The sequence below is a fragment of the Globicephala melas genome, chromosome 1 (assembly GCF_963455315.2).
Source record: "Globicephala melas chromosome 1, mGloMel1.2, whole genome shotgun sequence".
Lineage (NCBI taxonomy): Eukaryota > Metazoa > Chordata > Mammalia > Artiodactyla > Delphinidae > Globicephala > Globicephala melas.
The window spans coordinates 43,893,242-43,915,803 of NC_083314.1; the positions used below are offsets into that span (position 1 = coordinate 43,893,242).

Here is a 22,562-nt window from a genome sequence, read left to right on the forward strand (position 1 = left end):
AAGTGGTGCTGGGAAAACTGGACAACTACATGTAAACAGAGATACAGAGAACAAGTTAGTGGTTACCAGTGGGGAAAGGGAAGAGGGGAGGAGCAAGATAGGGATATAGGATTAAGAGATATAAACCATTATGTAAAAACAGATAAGGAAAAAGAATATATTGTACAGCACTGGGAATTTTAGCCATTATTTTCTAATAACTTTTAATGGAGTATATTCTATAAAAAGTGTGAAACACTATGTTGTATACCTGAAACTAATGTAATATTGTAAATCAACTATACCTCAATTAAAATTTTTTTTAATTAAAAAAATACTTAACAGCAATGATTTAGTCAACTTTCAAGAGTTTGATCCCTAACTGAATGTTGGAATCCTAAAAAGATTATAAAGACTACTATGGTATTGACACAAATTTAGATAAAGACCTGCAGGTTTTATGACAAAAGTTATTATTTTTACAGCAATTAGACTTGAAAAAAATTTGGTATATATATGCTATTTCAATAACCCTTGTGCCTTTAGCAAGAAAATTTTAGAAGTTATTTAAGAACAACTACATTTGTCATGGGCAGCTGTTTGTATATCCTGTTATGAAAGTAAAGCACCTCACAAACAAATTAAATATTAAATTACTGAAACAAATATAAAGGCAAAAACACCATGTAAGTTGTGATTACTAAAGAATTCATGTGAAGGCAATACTATCCATACTATGCAGTAGTAGCTTTGGAGATTCCAAATAACATAGCTAACCTTTTTATAATGTGTTATAAGATCTATAAGAATTTCACATACATTACCTCATTTGATTCTCACAATTCCTCTATGAGATAGGCAGAGCAATATTTTTAATACATCCTGCTCAAGGACAGAGACAATTTTTTTCAGCTTATTTGGGGTATAATTGACAAAATTGTAAGACATCTAAAGTATACAACATGATGGTTTGATATACATATACACTGTGAGAGGATCTCCCCCACCACCAATGAAGTTAACTAACACAGAGGATGGAGGAATTGAAGTGTTTGTGGTTAGTTCACTTGTCCAGGTTTATGCAGCTACTAAGATGTAGAGTTTGAATTTAATGCCTAGTGCCTATACTATTCACATTACATCACACTCCTCACAAAGCAGTCACCAGTATAAAGAATACAGGAACAACCAAATTTGGGATTCTGTAAGATTAGAAAATATGTTTTAATATATTCAAGTCCATATGGCAATTCTACAGAAAACAAAACAAAACAAAATTTACCTGGAATCCAGACAAAGCTTCAGTAAGTCTCACAACTCCAACAACTAATGCAGTGGCCATGGCCCTGGGCAGAGAAAACAAGGTTAAGTATACACTAATCTCAGTTTTCAATTGTAGGTTTTCCTTATTTGGGCAATAGCATTTAGAGAAAACATTGCATCTTATCTTTACTTGAGGTTCTCAGCTATAATGGGTGTCAAAGTCCTTGTATCTTTCAGGGCTCTTTTATTTTGCCATAGTATGTAAGACAATGCTTCAAAAATTAGTTTTCACAAAACCAGGTGTTTCACCCTAGGCTATTTTATTTCTCAGAGTGTCCATCCCCACTCCCAATCCCTGAACACATACTAGTTTGATTTAATCATGGTATCTCAAAAATAATAATTCATTTTTAAACGTTGACATTTGTTCATTGCTGACAACATATAATTAACTCCCCTACACTGTTCCTGTTCCAACAAATTAATGCACTTTCAACAGGCAATGATAATCACACATGAAATTCAACTGGCTACGCAACTTAAATTACAGAGGCTTACATAATAAGCTACATAAGTCCCAAGAAGTTCAGAAGAATAAGACCATGGCTTTACACTATATTTAACTTTTATTAAAAATACAGATGCCATTTTTGCCCATCATGTTCCTACTTTGAGTGTTTAAGGAGAAGAGGGATTTATAAATAATTTTGTTGTAGCTTTTGTTTTGGTGGAGGAATGGAAAGGAATTTTAAACCTGATTTGACTTTTCCTGAGGTGAATAGCAGTGAATTGCTATCCATTTGAAATGAGCATTATCTTCTAAGTGGCAAAGTGAAAATTTAAAGTAGAAACAGTTCCGAACATAACAATAGTAACAAAAACATAAATGATTTAAACTCACTAGTTAAAAGGCACATATTCTCAAATTAGACTTTAAAAATCAAGGTACTTGATATTCAAAAGAAATACATTTAAAACATAATGACACAGAAGCAAGAAGAACTACAATCCTGCAGCCTGTGGAAAGAAAACCACATTCACAAAAAGATAGACACAATAAAAAGCAGAGGACTCTCTACCAGGTGAAGGAACAAGATAAAACACCAGAAAAACATTAAATGAAGTGGAGATAGGCAACCTTCCAGAAAAAGAATTCAGAATAATTATGGTGAAGATGACCCAGGACCTCAGAAAAAGAATGGAGGCAAAGATAGAGAAGAGGCAAGAAATGTTTAACAAAGACCTAGAAGAATTGAAGAACAAACACCTAGAAGAATTAAAGAACAAACAAACAGAGATGAACAATACAACAACTGAAATGAAAAATACACTAGAGGAATCAATAACAGAATAACTGAGGCAGAAGAATGGATAAGCAACCTGGAAGACAGAATGGTGGAATTCACTGCTGTGGAACAGAATTAAGAAAAAAGAATGAAAAGAAATGAAGACAGCCTAAGAGACCTCTGGGACAACATTAAATGCAACAACATTCGCATTATAGGGGTCCCAGAAGGAGAAGAGAGAGAGAAAGGACCTGAGAAAATATTTGAAGAGATTATAGTCGAAAACTTTTCTAACAAGGGAAAGGAATAGGCACCCAAGTCCAGGAAGCACAGAGAGTCACAGGCAGGATAAAACCAAGGAGAAACAGGCAGAGACACATAGTAATCAAATTGGCAAAAATTAAACACAAAGAAAAATTATTAAAGTCAACAAGGGGAAAACAACAAATAACATAGAAGGGAACTCCCATAAGGTTAACAGCTGATGTCTCAGCAGAAACTCTGCAAGCCAGAAGGGAGTGACATGATATATTTAATCTTGCTGGGAAAGATTACTCTACCCAGCAAGGATCTCACTCAGATTCGATGGAGAAATCAAAAGCGTTAGAGACAAGCAAAAGTGAAGAGAATTCAGCACCACCAAACAAGCTCTACAACAAATGCTGAAGGAATTTCTCAAAGTGGGAAACACAAGAGAAGAAAAGGACCTACAAAAACAAACCCAAAACAATTAAATAAATGGTGATAGGAACATACATATTGATAATCACCATAAATGTGAATGGATTAAATACTCCAACCAAAAGACACAGGCTCACTGAATGGATACAAAAGTGAGACCTATATTTATGCTGTCTATAAAAAAGTAAGGGGATGGAAAAAGATATTCCATGCAAATGGAAATCTAAAGAAAGCTGGAGTAGCAATACTCATATCAGATAAAATAGACATTAAAATAAAGAATGTTACAAGAGACAAGGAAGGACACTACATAGTGATAAGGGATCAATCCAAGAAGAACATATAAAAATTATAAATATGTATGCACCCAACATAGGAGCACCTCAATACATAAGGCAACTGCTAACAGCTATAAGAGAGGAAATCAACAGTAATACAATAATAGTGGGGGACATTAGCACCTCACTTACAGCAATGGACAAATCATCCAAAATGAAAATAAGTAAGGAAACAGAAGCTTTAAATGACACAATAGACCAGATAGATTTAATTGATATTTATAGGACATTCCATCCAAAAACAGCAGATTACGCTTTCTTCTCAAGTGTGCACAGAACATTCTGTAGGATAGATCACATCTTGGGTCACAAATCAAGCCACAGTAAATTTAAGAAAATTGAAATCATATCAAGCACCTTTTCTGACCACAGCTCTATGAGATTAGAAATCAATTACAGGGAAAAAAAATGAAAAAAACACACACACATGGAGGTTAAAAAATACGTTACTAAATTACCAAGAGATCACTGAGGAAATCAAAGAGGAAATCAAAAACTACCTAGAGACAAATGAAAATGAAAACACGACGATCCAAAACCTATGGGATGCAGCAAAAGCAGTTCTAAGAGGGAAGTTTATAGCTATACAAGCCTACATCAAGAAACAAGAAACATCTTAAATAAGCAATCTAACCTTACACCTAAAGGAACTAGAGAAAGAAGAACAAACAAAACCCAAAGTTAGCAGAAGGAAAGAAATCATAAAGATCAGAGCAGAAATAAATGAAATAGAAACAAAGAAAACAATAGCAAAGATCAATAAAACTAAAAGCTGGTTCTTTGAAAAGATAAACAAAATTGAAAAACCATTAGCCAGACTCATCAAGAAAAAGAGGGAGAGGACTCAAATCAGTCCTCTAATTTCAAAAATTAGAAATGAAAAAAGAGAAGTTACAACAGACACCACAGAAATACAAAGCATCCTAAGAGACTACTACAAGCAACTCTATGCCAATACAATGGACAACCTGGAAGAAATGGACAAATTCTTTGAAAGGTATAACCTTCCAAGACTGAACCAGGAAGAAACAGAAAATATGAACAGACCAAACATAAGTAATGAAATTGAAACTGTGATTAAAAATCTTCTAACAAACAAAAGCCCAGGACCAGATGGCTTCACAGGTGAATTCTCAAAACATTTAGAGAAGAGCTAACACCCATCCTTCTCAAACTCTTCCAAAAAATTGCAGAGGAAGAAACACTCCCAAACTCATTCTACAAGACCACCATCTACAAGACCACCCCGATACCAAAACGAGACAAAGATATTACAAAACAAGAAAATTACAGACCAATATCATTGATGAATACAGATGCAAAAATCCTCAACAAAATACTACCAAACAGATTCAAACAACACATTAAAAGGATCATACACCATGATCAAGTGTGATTTATCCCAGGGATGCAAGGATTCTTCAATATACACAAATCAATCAATGTGATACACCATATTAAAACACTGAAGAGTAAAAACCATAAGATCGTCTCAATAGATGCAGAAAAAGCTTTTGACAAAATTCAACACCGATTTATGATAAAATCTCTCCATAAAGTGGGCATAGGGGGAACCTACCTCAACATAATAAAGGCCATATTTGACAAAACCCACAGCAAACATCACTCTCAATAGTGAAAAACTGAAAGCATTTCCTCTAAGATCAGGAACAAAAGAAGGATGTTCACTCCTGCCACTCTTATTTCAACATAGTTTTGGAAGTCCCAGCCACGGCAATCAGAGAAGCAAAATAAATAAAAGAAATACAAATTGGAAAAGAAGAAGTGAAAGTGTCACTGTTTACAGATGACACAGTACTATACATAGAGAATCCTAAAGATGCCACCGGAAAACTACTAGAGCAAATGAATGAATTTGGTAAAGTGGCACAATACAAAATTAATGAACAGAAATCTCTTGCATTCCTATACATTAACAACTAAAGACAGAAAGAGAAATTAAGGAAACAATGCCATTCACCACTGCCACAAAAAGAATAAAGTACCTGGGAAAAACCTACCGAAGGAGACAAAAGATCTGTACTCAGAAAACTATAAGACACTGATGAAAGAAATCAAAGATGACACAAACAGATGGAGAGATGTACCATGTTCTTGGATTGGAAGAATCAATATTGTGAAAATGACTATACTACCCAAAGCAATCTACAGATTCAACGCAATCTTTATCAAATTAGCAATGGCATTTTTTACAGAACTAAAACAAAAAATCTTTAAATTTGTATGGAAACACAAAAGGTCCTGAATAGCCAAAGCAATCTCTGGGGAAAAAATGGAGTTGAAGGAATCAGACTCCCTGATTTCAGACTTACTACAAATCTAGAGTAATCAAGACAGTATGGTACTGGCATAAAAACAGAAATATAGATCAATGGAAATCCCATTGCATTAGGATAGAAATCCTAGAGATAAACCCACGCACCTATGGTCAACTATTCTATGACAAAGGAGGCAAGGATATACAATGGAGAAAAGACAACCTCTTCAGTAAGTGGTGCTGGGAAAACTAGACAGCTACATGTAAAAGAATGAAATTAGAACACTCCCTAATACCATACACAAAAATAAACTCAAAATGGATTAGAGACCTAAATGTAAGACTGGACACTATAAAACTCTTAGAGGAAAATATAGGAAGAACACTCTTTGACATAAATCACAGCAAGATCCTTTTTGACCGACCTCCTAGAGAAATGGAAGTAAAAACAAAATTAAACAAATGGGACCTAATGAGACTTAAAAGCTTTTGCACAGCAAAGGAAACTATAAACAAGAGGAAAAGACCACCCTCAGAATGGGAGAAAATATTTGCAAATGAATCAACAGACAAAGGATTAATCTCCAAAATATATAAACAGCTCATGCAGCTCAACATTAAAAAAACAAACAACCCAATCCAAAAATGGGCAGAAGACCTAAACAGACATTTCTCCAAAGAAGACATACAGATGGCCAAGAGGCACATGAAAAGCTGCTCAACATCACTAATTATTAGAGAAATGCAAATCAAAAGTACTATGAGGGATCACCTCACACCAGTTAGAATGGGCATCATCAGAAAATTTACAAACAACAAATGCTGGAGACGGTGTGGAGAATAGGGAACCCTCTTGCACTATTGGTGGGAATGTTAATTGATACAGCCACTATGGAGAACAGTATGGAGGTTCCTTAAAACACTAAAAATGGAATTACCATATGACCCAGCAACCCCACTACTGGGCATATACCCAGAGAAAACCAAAATTTAATAAAACCCATGCACCCAATGTTCATTGCACTGCTATTTACAATAGCCACGTCATGGTAGCAACCTAAATGCCCATCAACAGAAGAATGGATAAAGAAGATGTGGTACATATATACAATGGAATATTACTCAGCCATAAAAGGAACAAAACTGGGTCTTTTGTAGAGACGTGGATGGACCTAGAGACTGTCATACAGAATGAAGTAAGTCAGAAAGAGGAAAAGAAATATCAAATATTAACGCATATATGTGGAATCTAGAAAAATGGTACCAATGAACCAGTTTGCAAGGCAGAAATTGAGACACAGATGTAGAGAACAAACGTATGGACACCAAGGGGGAAAGTGGGGCAGGGTGGGGTGGTGGTGTGATGAACTGGGAGATTAGGATTGATATATATATACACTAATATGTATAAAATGGATAACTAATAAGAACCTGCTGTATAAAAAAATAATATTCAAAACAAGGAAAAAAATATTAGGACACAAAAGTTGGAAGTAAAATAATGGAAAAGTTATAACAAGAAAATAATTTTTTATTTTTTTATTTTATTTTTTTATTTTTTTTGCGGTACGCGGGCCTCTCACTGTTGTGGCCTCTCCCGTTGCGGAGCACAGGCTCCAGACGCGCAGGCTCAGCGGCCATGGCTCACGGGCCCACCCGCTCCGCGGCATGTGGGATCTTCCCAGACCGGGGCACGAACCCACATCCCCTGCATCGGCAGGCGGACTCTCAACCACTGCGCCACCAGAGAAGCCCGAAAATAATTTTTTAAAGCACAAATCACTAAATTAATATCAAACAAAATAAGCTTAAAGAGAAAAAGCATTATTATAGAAATGGTCATCACATAATGATAATACGGTACATTTCACCAGGAAAATCTATCAATTTTAAACTTACACGTACCTAATAAAGTGTCATAAAATATACACAGTACAAATTAATAAAATACAGGGAGAGGAACTTCCTGATGGTCCAGTGGCTAAGACTCCATGCTTCCAGTGCAGCAGGTGTGGGTTCAATTCCTGGCTGGGGAACTAAGATCCCATATGGTTCAGCCAAAAAAAATTTTTTAATTAAAATTTTTTAATAAAAAAAATGCAGGGATAAAGTGACTAATCCACCATCAGAGATTTCAGTTCAGTTCTTTCAATCTTTAATAGATCAAATAACAAAAAATTATTATCTATGTAGATATTTACCACATAAACAAGCTTGATCTAAGGGACATATAAAACAGTGCAACCAAGAATTAGTGAATTAACCATTTTTTCCCGGCTAGCACACAAAGATTTTCAAAAGTTGATAAATTATGTCACTATTAGACAGATTACATTTTAGTACACTGAGATTAAATCTGCCATGATTCTCAAGCTTGCATTCAACAACCAAAGTGAAAGCTCCCCAACCTCTTCCCATTCATTACTGCTTGCCCACTCCCAACCTGCTGTTTGCCATAATACTCTACTGTACCATTATCCCCATTCACTTACATTTCCCCTCTAAAAGCAGCACACTTCCCTTTATTTTCAACCTTTTCTCTAAGCATTCCTTCTACATCTTTGCCATAAGTAAAACCTAGTTCTTCAAAGAAAGTACCCTTTCCCTTTATTGCTTTCAAGTGGTGATTGTTTATTCTTTCAAAATCCAAACAGCATTTACACTGTAGATCATTGTTCCCACTTGCTTCTGTAAAAAACCTTACGTCCTTTTTAAAAGGGTCATGGTGTTTGTATCATTTTTTCTCCATCCTTGGAACTGTCAAGTAATGATATTCTAATAACTCTCCCTCATTTATCAAAATTTTGATACTCAATTCACACAGCCTTCTCTTATGTTTCAAGTTCTATTATCATGTTGGGTATTATCATTATTCTAGCAGACCACCCTTCCATAATATGGACTCTGCTCCTTGACCTCCTCATCTCTTGACCTCCAATAACCTACTTTACCTCAGCCATTCACTTCGTTTGCTATCATCTATGTGTTTCTTCCCAAATTACTATTCCAAGCATTCTTGCTTATGATCACAATCATGTCTCCATATTTACCCGTCAACTACATGCGGGATCTTAGTTCCCCAACCAGGGATTGAACCTGTCTGTGCCCCTTGCAGTGGAAGTGTGGAGTCTTAACCACTGGACTGCCAGGGGTGTCCCTCAACTATCAAAATTTTAAGTCTTTTATTTTTTCTCGATCTCCATGGCACTGATGCACTTACAATTCACCACAACATTCTCTTTCTTTCTCTCTCACGGTGTTCTCTCCCATTTCTCTCTCTTCAATTTTTTATTCAGTTTAGATTTCATAGTTCATCCTTTAAATAATATCCTTTAAATAACAGTATTGACAATATCTTACATTTCTTAGCCTTTCTTTGCTTTCAGCTTATCTGTTGGACGAGACCCTCAAATGCTGATATTTACTTTTTCTATTCTTAAAACTGAGAAGTCAAAGACTACTGGGGGCAAAATAATATAAGTTCATTCATTTATTATTACTAACCTCAAATGGGGCTTTACCACTGTCTGGTAATCCTGCTATGTTTGTTTGTTTGGATTGACCTCCCATTATTTGCAATAAGTCTTTGAAATCTTCTCTATGCTCCTCTTTCTTCACTCACAGCAGATGACCTTGCCAACTTCACAGAGATCTGAAGCCATCAGATAAAATTATCTTTAACTTTCCACTACTGAACCTATAAGTCTATATACACATGCACTAATTTTCTTCTCTCTCTGAGCTATTACATTAGAATAGATGTTCCTTCTCTCAATGCCAATGCTTTAGAGACTATCCCCTTCCACCTTTTCAGGAATCTTACTTTCATGTTTTCTTCTGTATGGTCATCCCTCTTGCTTCTGCATATTCAATCCCTCCCTTTCATCAGTATCTTTCCCCTGAAAATGTATATGCCCCACTACTATGTTTAGCAAATTACTTTCCTGAACCTCAATTTCTGAATTGTTAAAGTATGATAAAAATGAAAATACTTTGTAAACTGTAAAGCACTACATAATAAGAGTTAGTTTAATGTTAGAATTTGTTTCAACCTAAAGATCAAAGCAATTAAGTGATTTCCCAAGGTTTTGTTTCCTAATTGAAAGACCTAGGGATACAACTCAACTCTCCATTATCAACAGCTATTATTTCATTTATAATTAAAATCTAGAAAATTATTTTCAGTAATAGTAACTTGAAAGCACAGAAATATTTTTTAAATGACATAATTTTTGTTTAGATATAGATATTGCAGTCAGCATCTTAGTTTATTGACATTCAGAATTTTTTTTTTTTTTTTTTGCGGTACGCAGGCCTCTCACTGTTGTGGCCTCTCCCGTTGCGGAGCCGCTCTGCGGCATGTGGGATCTTCCCAGACCGGGGCACGAACCTGTGTCCCCTGCATCGGCAGGCGGACTCTCAACCACTGCGCCACCAGGGAAGCCTAACCTTCAGAATTTTAATCATGGTGACAGGTATCAGGCGTATCTACAACTAAATTGGATTTGACTAAAATAGAATCTGAGCTGATTAAAGTACCTTCATCTGTATCATCAAGTTTCCCTTCACAATTCTGTAAACATAAGACCTCCTTAACAAACTGAACAAATGGATTGAAAAATCTTTTCCTAAAAAGAATATATATATATACGGGTAGGAATAAGTTAGGAGTATGGGATTTACAGATATGCACCACTATATATGAAATAGATAAACAAAAAGGATTTACTGTATATAGCACAGGAAACTATATTCAATATCTTGTAATAACCTGGAAAATCTTCTGGAAAAAACTATATATGTGTGTGTGTGTGTGTGTGCATGCACGTATAACTGAATCACTTTGCTGTATAGCTGAAACTAAAACATTGTAAATCAACTATATTTCAATACGAATTTTTAAAAAACACAAATTCACATACACACACATATGCACACACAAAAGAAAAATATTTTCCTAAAAGGTAAGCCTTTCTAATTAAGAATTTTTGTACGGGGCTATTTTGGGATCAGAATTTAAGTAGTTCCACAGTACAGTATAAACTCTACCTTTATTTGATGGGGCTAATTACGTAAAATATTTACAAAATATTTTTACAAAGATGAAAAAATAAGGAAGGAATAATCTGATTACTGAGATAGGTAATACTTACCCAAATGTCTACTCTTCCTAACTATATGTCCTTGGATACAACATATAATAATGTGTGGCGACCTTCAAGATGGCGGAGGAGTAAGACATGGAGATCACCTTCCTCCCCACAAATACATCAAACATACATCTACATGTGGAACAACTCCTATAGAACACCTACTGAATGCTGGCAGAAGACCTCAGACTTCCCAAAAGGCAAGAAAATCCCCACGTACCTGGGTAGGGCAAAAAAAAAAAAAAGAAAAAACAGACAAAAGAATAGGGATGGGACCTGCACCTCTGGGAGGGAGCTGTGAAGGAGGAAAAGTTTCCACACACTAGGAAGCCCCTTCACTGGCGGAGATGGTGTGTGGGCGGGGGTGATGCTTCAGAGCCACGGAGGAGAGCGCAGCAACAGGGCTGCAGAGGGCAAAGCAGAGAGATTCCTGCACAGAGGATCAGTGCTGACCAGCACTCACTGGCCTGAGAGGCTTGTCTGCTCACCCTCCGGGGCGGGTGGGGGCTGGGAGCTGAGGCTCAGGCTTCAGAGGTCGGATCCCAGGGAGAGGACTGGGGTTGGCTGTGTGAACACAGCCTGAAGGGGGCTAGTGCGCCACAGCTAGCCGAGGGGGAGTACGGGAAAAAGTTTGGACCTGCCTCAGAGGCAAGAGACCATTGTTTCAGGGTGTGCGAGGAGAGGGGATTACTTTCCCGTCTGACCACAGAAGGCACAGCACCACCTAAATGAGCTCCAGAGACACGGCTTTCAGCTCGGACACTGGAGACGGGAATGAAACGCTAACGCTGCTGCCGCAGCCACCAAGAAGCCTGTGTGCAAGCACAGGTCACTATCCACATGCCCCACCCCTCCCCCCACCACGGGAGCCTGTGCAGCCCACCACTGCCAGGGTCCTGTGGTCCAGGGACAACTTCCCCAGGAGAACACACAGCATGACTCAGGTTGTTGTAACGTCATGCTGGTCTCTGCTGCTGCAGGCTCGCCCTGCATTCCAGTTATAACTACCATACCCCTCCCTCCCCTTGGCATGAGTGAGCCAGAGCCCCCTAATCAGCTGCTGCTTTACCCCATCCTGTCTGGGCAGGAACAGAAGCCTTAGGACAACCTACATGAGGAGGTGGGGCCAAAACCAAAGCTGAACGCCAGGAGCTGTGAGAACAAAGAAGAAAAAGGGAAATTTCTCCATGCAGCCTCAGGAGCAGCGGATTAAATTGCCACAATCAACCTGAGGTACCCTGCATCTGTGGAATACCTGAATAGACAACAAATCATCACAAAATTGAGGCGGTAGACTTTGGGAGCAACTGTAGACTTGGGATTTGCTGTCTGTGACTGACTTGTTTCTGATTTTTATGTTTATCTTAGTATAGTTTTGTTTTGTTTTCATTTTTTTGGTACACGGGCCTCTCACTGTTGTGGCCTCTCCCGTTGCGGAGCACAGGCTCCGGACGCGCAGGCTCAGTGGCCATGGCTCATGGGCCTAGCCGCTCTGCAGCATGTGGGATCCTCCTGGACTGGGGCATGAACCCGCATACCCTGCATTATCAGGCGGACTCTCAACCACTGTGCCACCAGGGAAGCCCTATCTTAGTATAGTTTTTAGCACTTGTTATCATAGGTGGATTTGTTTATTGGTTTGGTTGCTCTCTATTTTTAAATTACTTTTTAATTTTAATAAATTTTTTATTTTATTTTATTCAAAAAATTTTTTTCCTTTCTTTTTTTCTCACTTTTCTTCTGAGCCAGGTGGTTGACAGGGTCTTGGTGCTCCAGCCTGATGTCAGGCCTGAGCCTCTGAGGTGGGAGAGCTGAGTTCAGGACACTGGACCACCAAACACCCCCTAGCCCCACGTAATATCAATCAGTGAGAGCTCTCCCAGAGATCTCTGTCTCAATGCTAAGACCCAGCTCCTCTCAACAACCAGCAAGCTCCAGTGCTGGATGCCCCATGCCAAACAACTAGCAGGACAGGAACACAAACCCATCCATTAGCAGAGAGGCTGCCTAAAATAATACTAAGCTCACAGACACTCCAAAACACACCACCAGACACAGCCCTACCCACCAGGAAGACAAGATCCAGCCCCACCCACCAGAACACAGGCACAAGTCCCCTACACCAGGAAGCATGCACAACCCACTGACCTAACCTTACCCACTGGGGGAAGACACCAAAAACAATGAAAACTACGAACTTTCAGCCTGTGAAAAGGAGATCCAAAACAAAGTAAGTTAAGCAAAGTGAGAAGACAGAGAAATATGCAGCAGATGAAGGAGCAGGTAAAAACCCACGAAACCAAACAAATGAAGAGGAAATAAGCAGTCTACCTGAAAAATAATTCAGAGTAATGAGAATAAAGATGATCCAAAATCTTGGAAATAGAATGGAGAAAACACAAGAAAGGTTTAACAAGGACCTAGAAGAACTAGAGAGCAAATGAACAATGATGAACAACACAGTAAATGAAATTTAAAATTCTCTAGAAGGAATCAATAGTAGAATAACTGAGACAGAAGAACGGATAAAGTGACCTGGAAGATAAAATAGTGGAAATAACTACAACAGAGCAGAATAAAGAAAAAAAGAATGAAAAGAATTGAGGACAGTCTCAGAGATGCTGGGGACAAGATTAAACACACCAGTATTCAAATTTTAAGGGTCCCAGAAGAAGAAGAGAAAAAGAAAGGGTCTGAGAAAATATTTGAAGGGATTATAGTTGAAAACTGCCCTATTATGGGAAAGGAAATATTCAATCAAGTACAGGAAGTGCAGAGTCCCATACAGGATCAATCCAAGGAGAAACATGCCAACACATATTAATCAAACTATCAAAAATTAAATACAAAGAAAAAATATTAAAAGCAGCAAGGGAAAAGCAACAAATAACATACAAGGGAATCCCCATAAGGTTAACAGCTGAGCATTCAGAAGAAATTCTGCAAGCCAGAAGGGAGTGGCAGGACATATTCAGAGTGATGAAAGGGAAAAACCTTCAACCAAGATTACTCTACCCAGCAAGGATCTCATTCAGATTCGATGGAGAAATTAAAACCGTTACAGAGAAGCAAAATTTAAGAGAATTTAGCACCACCAAACCAGCTTTACAACAAATGCTAAAAGAACTTCTCTAGGCAGGAAACAAGAGAAGGAAAAGACCTACAAAAATAAACTCAAAACAATTAAGAAACTGGTAATAGGACATATCAGTAATTACCTTAAATGTAAATGGATTAAATGCTCCAACCAAAAGACATAGACTGGCTGAATGGATTTAAAAAAAAAAGACCCATACATATGCTGTCTAGAAGATACCCACTGCAGACCTAGAGACACATAGAGACTGAAAGTGAGGGGATGGAAAAAAATATTCTATGCAAATGGAAATCAAAAGAAAGCTGGAGTAGCAATTCTCATATCAGACAAAATAGACTTTAAAATAAAGACTATTACAAGAGACAAAGAGGGACACTACATAATGATCAAGGATCAAACCAAGAAGAAGATATAACAATTGTAAATATTTATGCACCCAACATAGGAGCACCTCCATACATAAGGCAAATGCTAACAGCCATAAAAGGGGAAATCGACAGTAAGACACTCATAGTAGGGGATTTAACACCCCACTTTCACCAATGCACAGATCATCCAAAATGAAAATAAATAAGGAAACACAAGCTTTAAAGGACACATTAAACAAGATGGACTTAATTGATATTTATAGGACATTCCATCCAAAAACAACAGAATACACTTTCTTCACAAATGCTCATGGAATATTCTCCAGGAAAGATCATATCTTGGGTCACAAAATCAAGCCTTGGTAAATTTAAGAAAACTGAAATCATATCAAGTATCTTTTTTGACCACAATGCTATGAGACTAGATACCAATTACAGGAAAAAGAACTGTAAAAAATACAGACACATGGAGGCTAAACAATAAACTACTAAATAACCAAGAGATCACTGAAGAAATCAAATAGGAAATCAAAATATACCTAGAAACAAATGACAATGAAAACACGACGACCCAAAACCTATGGGATGCAGCAAAAGAAGTTCTAAGAGGGAAGTTTATAGCAATACAATCCTACCCCAAGAAACAGGAAAAAACTCAAATAAACAACCTAATCTTACACCTAAAGCAATCAGAGAAAGGAGAACAAAAACACCCTAAAGTTAGCAGAAGGAAAGAAATCATAAAGATCAGATCAGAAATAAATGAAAAAGAAATGAAGGAAAAAATAGCAAAGATCAATAAAACTATAAGTTGGTTCTTTGAGAAAATAAACAAAATTGATAAACCACTAGCCAGACTCAACAAGAAAAAAAGGGAGACTCATATCAACATAATTAGAAATTAAAAAGAAGTAAAAACTGACCCTGCAGAAATACAAAGAATCATGAGAGATTACTACAAGCAACTATGTCAATTAAATGGACAACCTAGAAGAAATGGACAAATTCTTAGAAAAGCACAACCTTCCGAAGCTGAACCAGGAAGAAATAGAAAATATGAACAGACTAATCACAAGCACTGAAATTGAGACTGTGATTAAAAATCTTCCAACAAACAAAAGCTCAGGACCAGATGGCTTCACAGGCAAATTCTATCAAACATTTAGAGACAAGCTAACATCTATCCTTCTCAAACTCTTCCAAAATATAGCAGAGGGAGGAACACTCCCAAACTTATTCTACAAGGCCACCATCACCCTGATACCAAAATCAAAGATGTCACAAAAAAAGAAAACTACAAACCAAAAACCATGTGATAATCTCAATAGACGCAGGAAAACATTTTGACAAAATTCAACACCCATCTATGATAAAAACTCTCCAGAAAGTAGGCATAGTGGGAACTTACCTCAACATAATAAAGGCCATACATGACAAACTCACAGCCAAAATTGTTCTCAATGGTGAAAAACTGAAACCATTTCCTCTAAAATCAGCAACAAGACAAGGATGCCCACTCTCACCACTATTATTCAACATAGTTTTGAAACTTTTAGCCACAGCAATCAGAGAAGAAAAAGAAGTCAAAGGAATCCAAAATGGAAGAGAAGAAGTAAAGCTGTCACTCTTTTCAGATTACATGATACTATACATAGAGAATCCTAAAGATGCCACCAGAAAACTACTAGAGCTAGTCAATGAATTTGGTAAAGTAGCAGGATACAAAATTAATGCACAGAAATCTCTTGCATTCCTATACACTAATGATGAAAAATCTGAAAGAGAAATCAAGGAAACACTCCTATTTACCACTGCAACAAAAAGAATAAAATACCTAGGGATAAACCTACCTAAAGAGACAAAAGACCTGTATGCAGAAAACTATAAGACACTGATGAAAGTAATTAAAGATGATACAAACAGATGGAGAGATATACCATGTTCTTCGATTGGAAGAATCAATATAGTGAAAATGACTATACTACCCAAAGCAATCTACCGATTCAATGCAATCCCTATCAAATTACCAATGGCATTTTTCACAGAAGTAGAACAAAAAATTTCACGATTTGTACAAAACATAAGACCCCAAATTGCTTTGCTTTCTCAAAGCAATCTTGAGAAAGAAAAACAGAGTTGGAAGAAACAGTCTCTGTGACTTCAGACCATACTACAAAGCTACAGTAATTAAGAGAGTATGGTACTGGCACAAAAACAGAAATATAGATCAATGGAATAGGATAGAAAGCCCAGCGCTAAACCCACGCACATATGGTCATCTTATCTTTGATAATGGATGCAAGAATATACAATGGAGAAAAGACAGCCTCTTCAGTAAGTGGTGCTGGGAAAACTAGACAGCTACATGTAAAAGAATGAAATTAGAACACTTTCTAACACTATACACAAAAATAAACTCAAAATGGACTAAAGACCTAAATGTAAGGCCAGACACTATAAAACTCTTGGAGGAAAACATAGGAAGAACACTCTTTGACATAAATCATGGCAAGATACTTTTTGACCCACCTCCTAGAGAAATGGAAATAAAAACAAAAATAAACAAATGGGACCTAATGAACCTTAAAAGCTTTTTCACAGCAAAGGAAACCATAAACAAGACGAAAAGACAACTCTCAGAATGGGAGAAAATATTTGCAAATGAAGAAATGAACAAAGGATTAATCTCCAAAATATACAAGCAGCTCATGCAGCTGAATAATAAAAAAAGAAACAACTCAATCCAAAAATGGGCAGAAGATCTAAATAGATCTTTCTCCAAAGAAGATATACAGATTGCCAACAGACACATGAAAGGATGTTCAACATCACTAATCATTAGAGAGATGCAAATCAAAAGTACAATGAGGTATCACCTCACACCAGTCAGAATGGCGATCATCAAAAAAATCTACAAACAATAAAAGCTGGAGAGAGTTTGGAGAAAAAGGAACCCTCTTGCACTGCTGGTGGGATGTAAATTGATACAGCCACTATGGAAAACAGTATGGAAGTTCCTTAAAAAACTAAAAATAGAACTACCATATGACCCAGCAGCCCCACTACTGGGCATATACCCTGAGAAAACCATAATTCAAAAATAGTCATGTACCACAATGTTCATTTCAGCACTATTTACAATAGCCAGGACATGGAAGCAATCTAGGTGTCCATCAACAAATGAATGGATAAAGAAGATGTGGCACATATATACAATGGAATATTACTCAGCCATAAACAGAAACGAAATTGAGTTATTTGTAGTGAGGTGGATGGACCTAGAGTCTGTCATACAGAGTGAAGTAAGTCAGAAAGACAAAAACAAATACAGTATGCTAACACATATGTATGGAATCTGAAAAAAAAAAAGGTTCTGATGAACCTAGGGTCAGGACAGGAATAAAGATGCAGACATAGAGAATGGACTTGAGGACACGGGGAGGCTGTAAGGGTAAGCTGGGACAAAGTGAGCGAGTGGCATGGACATATATACACTATCAAATGTAAAAGAGATAGCTAGTGGGAAGCAGCCGCATAGCACAGGGAAATCAGCTCGGTGCTTTGTGACCACCTAGAGGGGAATAGGGAGGGTGCGAGAGAGATGAAAGAGGGAGGGGATATGGGGATACGTACACATATAGCTTATTTACTTTGTTATACAGCAGCAACTAACACAACATTGTAAAGCAATTATACTCCAATAAAGGTGTTTTAAAAAAAAATCAATGTGTACTTCAATTGTATCCATCAAATTGGGATCCATTCAACAAATTCTTGCTCTGCTTACAACAGAAGAGTGTTGTAAAAATCCAAGGAGATAATGTATGTGAAAACACTTTAGAAGTGGCAAAAGCCAAGAAAAATAACTGTCATTTCTAACTCCACTTTTTTCTCCTGTCTTTAATCAATTAATCAAAACCCATTAAAATATTAATTTCCTTTTAAGAGGTTATGAATTACATGAGAACTCATTGACTACCTTTAGTTAATATTTAATACCATATTTGATATTCCCAATATAATCACTTATTAGGTTAATATTAGAAATCAAGAAAAATTTACTATTTTGGCTAATTTATATTTAGACAAATCCTTTAAATAATAGTCAACAAACATAACAAGCATTTTAATAGAACTTGATGATCCCCAACAATTATGGTAATATGGTTTTGAACCAGTTGGCATTTGAGCATTATAGGAATAAGTAAAAGGGGAAGATATTTTATATTTTCACAGAAATGTCACAACAGAAAGAAGACAGACGCATTTTAGTAAAAGGCAGACTATGGTAAATATAATATTTGGATTATGCTTTTAGGTAATAGTAATTATTTCTCTGGGAACTTCTTTAATAGTCTCCCGTTTCTCCTGCATTTTTGATCATTTTTATTATTTTACTTATTTATTTATTTTTACGTATTTAGTTTTGGCTGAGTTGGGTCTTCGTTGCTGCGCGTGGGCTTTCTCTAGTTGCGGTGAGCGGGAGCTACTCTTTGTTGCGGTGCACGGGCTTCTCATTGAGGTGGCTTCTCTTGTTGTGGAGCATGGGCTCTAGGCACGCGGGCTTCAGTAGTTGCGGCACGCAGGCTCTGTAGCTGTGGTGCATGGGTTTAGCTGCTCCATGGCATGTGGGATATTCCCAGATCAGGGATCAAACCTGTGTCCCCTGCATTGGCAGGCGGATTCTCAACCACTGCACCACCAGCAAAGCCCCTTGACCATTTTTAAAGTTTGATATATACTAAAGTATATATATATATATATGTGTAGTTAGTCTTCAGTGATGAATGCCATCAACTCTTTCCCTCTCTGTATGCATGTGCTCCTCCCCTGAGAAATGTGCTTTTTCCCCTCCCATGGAAACTAGGCTGGTCCTGTTTGCTCTGACCAATAGAATATGGAGGCATGACATTCCAGGACTTTTGAACACTGACCTTAAGAAGTTAACAATTTCTACCTACTTCCTCTTTGAACATTGATTTTTGGGGCTCTTTTTTTTTGGAATTCAACCACCATGCTCTGAGAAGCCTAAGACCTATGCAGAGGTCATGTGGAGGAGAAACAGATAAACTGCCAACCATGTGGATCAGGTATTTTGGATGTCACAGTTCTTAGGTAATTGAAGCCCTGGCCAACATCATGGGGAGAAGAAGAACCTTTCAGCTTAGCCAGTCTACTCACAAAAACATGGTAGTTTAATGCCAACAAGTTTTGAGGTTGTTATGAAGCCAGAGATAACCAATAGATGTTGATTCGTACCTAGAAATAGGATTCTGTTGGGCCAAACCCAAAACACGTAGCTTTAACTTTGGAACTGAGAAGGAGATGGCTGTACAACCTTCAGGAAACAGTGGTGGTAGAATAACAATGAGGAAATTGTCATTAAAAGGCAACTGTTGTTGTGAAAGGCAACACTTTCACCTACAGTAATGCGAAAGGTAGAATAAACTTGTGGAAATTGCTAAGGGGAAGAAGTAACCTAATAAACTTGTGGATCTGGTTGAGGAAATTTCCAGGCAGAATATTGAAAATGCCAACTGACCTCTTCTAGCTGGCTAAGATCAAATATGAGAAAAGAGAGATGAACTAAATCAGAAACAGTTGGGTTTTGGAGAAAAATTTATAAAAAATTTTATAAAGGACCCAGAACACCTTTTCCAGACAGCAAAAGGTTCTCAAGAAGGAAATGCCTTATGGGCAAAGATCAAATCTAGGGAATTGCTAGTGAAACAGAGCATCAGGGTAAGTTAGGATCAAGGGTGCAGCTGTAATAATCTTTAAGACTTCAGAAATATTTAAGCCAGTGCCTCATAGATCTCTTAGCTATACAAAAAGACTTACAAGAATCTTATGAGCAAAGACTGTACTCCTCTTAGCTAGACAATGGGTATCTAAGATTTTTAAGGGTATCGTCCTTCAGCACCTTGACTCTCTGCTCAAAGTAGAAAGAGAGAGGTCCGTCTTGAACATTTGTGGGTGTGCCTTTTGTCTAATGGAATGGATAATTTGATTCATAGTAAATACATGATTTTAAAAGGAATTATATCAGTTTAGTCTAAAAGGGAGAGACAGCTCAAAATAAAAAGATGCTTCTGGGCCTTGAACCTTCCTCAACCTGCCTTAATAGGAGGCAGGTTGAGAAAGCTACTCAGCTTCAAATATAAGCCATTTCTCATGGAAAATGACTCAGAGTAGAGCCAAAATCTTGTATGGAAGAGCCAAGAGATGAGGACCACTCTCAAGAAGAATTAGGTTCTAACTGACATACATTCTCTGCTCGTAGAATCATGACGAATTAGACATGTGTCCCACTGGAGTTCAGAATTGTTATGGAGCATTCACTGCATTGTACCTCCAATTTTCCCTCTTTTTGAACAACAGTGGCTCTTACCTGTCTTGCCATTGTATGCTGGATGAGTATGGAGAAGAAAACTTGGTTCTTTAGTTCATGCATCTTTAGATTGAGAGCAACTGCAGTAAAGGTTGCCCCTGTGTACCTGAAACCAATTTAGATGACAAAATTATGAGCCTTGAGCCTGAATCTGATGACACAAGATGAGACTTTCAGGTGTCTGGGGAGGTGGTGAATGCATTTTCCACATGTCAGGAACATAAACTGCTATAACCCGGGGTATATTATGGTAACTAATTTCCAAAGATGGCTTCCATCAAGCCCTTTTCTTCTTGCATATGCATAACCATTGAGAGGTAAAGATTCTTCTTCCCTGTCCCCTTTGATCTAGGCTGGTCCTGTAGATTAGTTTGACCAATACAATATAGTGAAAATGATGTTCTGAGACTTCCAAGCCAGGGCTTCAAGAGAACCCACAGCCTCTACTTTTCTCTTCTTGGAACTCTCACACTTGGGATGCTACTTCTTGGCTCCCAGCCATCATGACAGGAAGAAGTCCAGTCACCATGATAGAAGAACCACAAGACACATGGAGAGAACTGAGGTGTGACAGCTGAGTTTCCAGCAAACAGCCAGCATCAACTGCCAACCATGTGAAAGAGTTGTCTTGGATGTTTCAAGCCCAATCAGGTTCCTAGAAAATTGTAGCTCTAAACAACACCATGTAGAGCAGAATCAGCCAACTGATTCCTGTCAACTCAGAATTATTAGAAAAATGAAATGGTTGTTGTTTCAATTAAGTTTGGGGGTATTTTTTTAGTAACAGACAACCAAAATAACACATACATAAATGTCATGAAGTAAATAAAATGATCAAGAAACTCATTTCAAAAAAGAAACAAATGGAACCTAATCAAACTTACAAGCTTTTGCACAGCAAAGGAAACCATTAAAAAAATGAAAAGACAACCTACAGAATGGGAGAAAATATTTGCAAATGATGCAACCGACAAGGGCTTAATCTCCAAAATATATAAACAGCTCATACAACTCAACAAAAAAACAAAAACCCAATCAAAAAATGGGCAGACCTTAATAGTCATTTCTCCGAAGAAGACATACAGATGGCCAGTAGGCACATGAAAAGATGCTCAACATCCCTAACTATTAGAGAAATGCACATCAAAACTACAATGAGGTACTACCTCACACTGATTAGAATGGCCATCATTAAAAATTCTACAAATGACAAATGCTGGAGAGACTGTGGGGAAAAGGGAACCCTCCTACAACGTTGGTGGGAATGTAGGTTGGTGCAGCCACTATGGAAAACAGTACGAAGTTCCTCAGAAAGCTAAAAATAGAGTTACCATATGATCCAGCAATCCCACTCCTGGGCATATACCTAGACAAAACAATAATTCAAAAAGACAGATGCACCCCTATGTTCAAAGCAGCACTAGTCACAATAGCTAAGACATGGAAGCAACCTAAATGTCCATCGACAGATGAATGGATGAAGAAGATGTGGTACATATATACAAAGGAATAATACTCAGCCATAAAAAGGAATGAAATAATATCACTTGCAGCAACATGCATGCAACTGGAGATTATCATACTAAGTGAAGTCAGTCAGAAAGAGAAAGACAAATACCACATGATATCACTTCTATAGGGAGTCTAAAATATGGCACAAATGAACCTATCTACAAAACAGAAGCAGACTCACAGATATAGAGAACAGATGTGGTTGCCAAGGGGCGGGGG

The 22,562-nt window shown here is 37.4% G+C and overlaps 1 long non-coding RNA gene across 1 annotated transcript in view; it reads right to left on the reverse strand.

Moving 5' to 3' along the window:
* LOC132596893 (uncharacterized) overlaps positions 1-20,929 on the reverse strand; it is a 73,907-nt gene extending 52,978 nt beyond the window's left edge. The window contains exons 1-2 of the long non-coding RNA XR_009563205.1: positions 20,832-20,929; positions 1,262-1,325 (exon numbers count right to left, since the gene is read on the reverse strand). This is a non-coding gene — a long non-coding RNA (uncharacterized lncRNA). The remainder of the gene's footprint in view (positions 1-1,261; positions 1,326-20,831) is intronic.
* Positions 20,930-22,562: the final 1,633 nt, after the last annotated feature.